The 4,568-nt window shown below is 54.1% G+C and overlaps 1 non-coding gene across 1 annotated transcript; it reads right to left on the reverse strand.

The window, feature by feature from the left end:
• Positions 1-754: 754 nt before the first annotated feature.
• TRNAI-UAU lies at positions 755-848 on the reverse strand. Its single transcript has 2 exons — positions 811-848; positions 755-790 (listed from the first exon to the last, which is right to left on the reverse strand). It is a non-coding gene; the product is annotated as a tRNA-Ile (tRNA).
• Positions 849-4,568: the final 3,720 nt, after the last annotated feature.

The raw sequence follows: 4,568 nt of genomic DNA on the forward strand, positions 1-4,568 counted from the left end.
GGCCCCTGGCAAGGACAGTGGGTGCTGCTAACAGCCCGGTGTGCCTGGCCCTGAGGCAGCTGTAAAAAGGCCGGGGCCCCCCACACGTACAGAGACTGAATTCCCCAACTATAACATCATGACCCCCTGTAGAAAGCCACACGTGTCAGTTGTATTTTCACAGGGAGATGCAAAAATCAAGTGACACCAATTTTTAAGTTGAGTAAAAAAAGTTGAGGAGATAGTTATTAACCTCACAAAAATACACTAACGATCCCTCAACATAACACCTGAAGGTGAAATATGAACAGAGACAAACCTTGTCAGCAAAGGCTCATTTCCCAAACGATCCTCAAAATGTTACTAATTCCCACCCCTCCTCCACAGGAGCTCTGTGCAGTGTAACTGTTCTGCAGGCAGCTTCCCATTCAATGCTGTTGTGGGACATTCCCAGGCCTGGAAATGTACCAACGACAGAATTTGAAGAGCAAACCTGGCTCCCCGCACCAGGCGGGATTTGAGTGTTTTGTCCCTGTCATTTAGTCTTTGTCAATAGTACAGACGCCAGGGGCAGGACTCCAGGCTCTGCTTGAGGGATCCTGGCACAGGGGCTGCGGGGGAGAGAGGATGGTAGATTCTGACCTGCGCTCTGGAGAGGAGGTAATAAGTGAAGGGGGCATTTCTGACTCTGCCCCTCCTCAGTGTCCCTGGGCTGGAATTCTACATTCCACAGGGCCAAATGAGGGGGTGATGCCACTTGGCTAATGAAAACCAGTGCTCCAGGTGAGGCTTGAACTCACAACCTCAGCATAGCTCCTCTCAGCACTGCCCTATAAGTACTGTGCGCTAACCAATTGCGCCACTGGAGCACCTGTTAATTGCTGTTCTCCCAGTTCCCTAGGCTGATAAAGGCGAGGAGTGACCCCAAAACAGTCTCTGTGGAGCTTGAGAGCAGGTAGCGACAAGTGTTGTACTCAATGGGGTGGATTCTTCTTAAGGGTTCCAGGCACCATTTCACCCTTTTGTTCTTCCCTGTGTAATAACAGAGCTGGTTAAGACTCAATGGAGAGTCTTGCTGCAGACCAACAGATCTGAAATCACTGAGAACCAGCTCTAAGCATTAGTCCTGCTTTGGGACAGTGTCTCTCATGCAAGAAACTGCCCAGTCTGCGCTAGCAGTGAGGCTCCCTCACTAACAGCTGAAATCAGGGAGAGCTGTGTGAAGTGCAGGGCCCCAGGGGTGCCTGAACAGGGGGAACAACACCCCAGGACATTAAAAAATGGGAGGGCTCTGCCTTGCCACTTTGTAATGACCGTAAGGGCGAGTGAGTGGGGGAGGGGGCGGAGAGCAGCGAGCGGCAGGAGGGGTCTTGGGGGAAGAGGCAGCGTAGGAGCGGGGCCTTGGGGAGAAGGGAGGGCAGGGGCGTGGCCTCGAGTGGAAGGGGTGGGGCTACTGTTTGGGCTCTAGTGGCTGCTACTTTTAGGCAGGGCAAGTGCGGGGGGCAAGTGGGGCAATTTGCCCCACAAGCCCTGGCCAAGAATCCCTTCCCTGGCTAGAGGCGCCTTTTTAATTTTTACTCACCCGGCAGCAGTCCGGGTCTTTGGCAACACTTCAGCGGCGGGTCCTTCAGTTCTGCCGAAGACGCGGAGCGAGTGAAGGACCCGCTGTCACTGAAGACTCGGATGCCATCCAGTGAGTACAAGCGCCACAGCGGGTGGCACCTTTTTTATGTCTGCTCCCCCGCTTTGCTGCAGGCCCTCGAATCCTCTGGGCGGCCCTGCTTTTAGGGAGCCTGTCCCGCTCCTGGTGGGACCACAAGGTGTCAAATGGTGCCTGGAACCATTAAGAAGAATCCACTCCACCGAGTACAACACTTGTCGCTACCGGCTCTCACCTCCATTGAGAATGTTCTGGGGTCACTCCTTGCCTGTATCAGCCTAGGGGGGTCTCAGAATTATAATTAACAGGTGCTCTAGTGGTGCAATTGGTTAGTGCGCAGTACTTACAGGGCAGTGCTGAGAGGAGCTATGCTGGGGTTGTGAGTTCAAACCTCACCTGGGGCACTGGTTTTCATTGACCACATGGCATCACCCCCTCATTTGGCCCTGTGGAACGTAGAATTCTATCCCTGGGGACCCTGAGGCAGGGGAATAGTCAAAAACACCCCCTTCAATTATTACCTCCTCTCCAGAGCACAGGTCAGAACCTGCAATCCTTTCTGCCCCCCTCCCTCCTGCAGCCCCTGTGCCAGGATCCCTCAAGCAGAGCCTGGAGTCCTGCCCCTGGCGTCTGTACTATTGACAAACTCTAAGTGACAGGGACAAAACACTCAAATCCCGCCTGGTGCGGGGAGCCAGGTTTCCTCTTCAAATTCTGTCGTAGGTACATTTCCAGGCCTGGGAATGTCCCACAACAGCATTGAATGGGAAGCTGCCTGAAGAACAGTTACACTGCACAGAGCTCCTGTGGAGGAGGGGTGGGAATTAGTAACATTTTGAGGATCGTTTGGGAAATGAGCCTTTGCTGACAAGGTTTGTCTCTGTCCATATTTCACCTTCAGGTGTTATGTTGAGGGATCTTTCGTATATTTTTGGGAGGTTAATAACTATCTCCTCAACTTTATTTACTCAACTTGAAAATTGGTGTCACTTGATTTTTGCATCTCCCTGTGAAAATACAACTGACACGTGTGGCTTTCTACAGGGGGCCATGATGTTAAAGTTGGGGAATTCAGTCTCTGTACTTCTGGGGGTGGGGGGCGGGTGTTGCTTTTTTAACAGCTGCCTCACGGCCAGGCACACTGGGCTGTTAGCTGCACCCACTGTCCTTGCCAGGGGCCCCTGCTGAACCCTGGGCGGCTGCACTGCCGTGCTGGGGTGACTCTGCAGGTGCAGAACCTGCTGTGGAGCCATGTAGAGCAGGTGCAGGAAGGAGACGAGGTCACTATTCACATTCTGAACTGCATAGTTTTCACTCCCAGCCCTACCGGTGCCCCTCAGTCCCAACCCGCAGCCCCCTGGGCTCCCCGCTGAGCTCCCCAGTCACTGAGCGGCTGGTGCTCCTCACTCCCGACCTGCAGCCCCTGCTATCCCAGCCCTGACTTCCAGACTCACAGGTCTGCTGGTGCCCCTCACTCCCGACCCGCAGCCCCCTGGGTTCCCCCCAGCTATAGCGGTGCCCCTCACTCCTGACCCGCAGCCCCCTTGGCTCCCCACTTTGCTCCCCAGTCACTGCGTGGCTGGTGCCTCTCACTCCCAACCTGCAGCCCCCTGGGCTTCCCTCAGATCTACCGGTGCCCCTCACTCCCGACCCGCAGCCCCTGCTATCCCAGTCCTGACCTCCAGACTCACAGCTCTGCTGGTGCCCCTCACTCCCTACTTGCAGCCCCCTGGGCTCCCGCTGAGCTCCCCAGTCACTGCACTGCTGGTGACCCTCACGCCCGACCCGCTACACCTGCTATCCCAGTCCTGACCTCCAGATTCACAGCTCTGCTGGTGCCCCTCACTCCCGACCTGCAGCCCCTGCTATCACAGTCCTGACCTCCAGACTCACAGCTCTGCTGGTGCCCCTCACTCCCGACCCGCAGCCCCTCGGCTTCCCCCAGCCCTACCGGTGCCCCTCACTCCCGACTCGCAGGCCCCTGGGCTCCCTCCAGCTCTGACGGTGCCCCTCACTCCTGACCCGCAGCCCTTGCTATCCCAGTCCTGACCTCCAGACTCACAGCTGATTGCTTTGAGAGACTGGTAGTGAGTTGGGTGTGGTGGCTAGAGAACAGACAAAGTGGTTACTGGTTTATGATTTTCTGTTTGCTCCTTTCGGGTAAGGGAAATAGGGAAAGAAAAATAAGCAAACTAATGAAGAGTGAAGAGCAGAAGAAGCTGGAACTGCACAGGTTGCAAGTTGCTGCCCAGAAAGGCTGAACACTGGGCGCTGGGAAAGTCTCTGTTAACTAAGAAGCCCCCTGAGCTGAGTGCATCCCAGTTTCAGTGAACTGCAGAGGGGGTGTCTCAGCACAAGAAAGGAGGAAAATGACTACCAGAGAGGCAGCTACTTAACTAGAGCTGGCCAGACTGGAAGCAGAAGAGAAGGCAAAGGACCGGGAGTTTCAATTGAAGCTCAAAGAAGCAGAGGCACCTGTGCACAGAAGGGCTATGGAAGCAGAGGCAGCCAGGGAGGGAGCTGCTCACACAAGAGCCCTGGAGTTAAGAGACAGAGAAATAGAGGCCCAAACTGAGGCCCAGAAGCATGGACTGGCTGTTATGGAGTGGAAGAGACAAAACCTTCCAGCAGCTGGCTCCACTTCCCCAAAAATCCACAAATGGGAGTGACTATGTCCACAGTATGATGAATCCAGTGATATTGCTGAATATTTCATCACCTTTGAGAGACTCTGCACCTCTGTGAAATCCCTGGTGATCAAAAAATGGTCATATTGGTAGCCAAATTGACTGGAAGAGCTATGGACATATTGAATGAGATGCCTATTGATGATGCTACAAACTATGGTAAATGTAAGGAACTAGTTTTAAAACAGTTTCAGATTACACCTGAAACCTACAGGGTTAAATTCAGGAGTCTTAAGAGGGGA

Source organism: Mauremys mutica, unplaced genomic scaffold (assembly GCF_020497125.1).
Source record: "Mauremys mutica isolate MM-2020 ecotype Southern unplaced genomic scaffold, ASM2049712v1 001490F_np12_obj, whole genome shotgun sequence".
Lineage (NCBI taxonomy): Eukaryota > Metazoa > Chordata > Testudines > Geoemydidae > Mauremys > Mauremys mutica.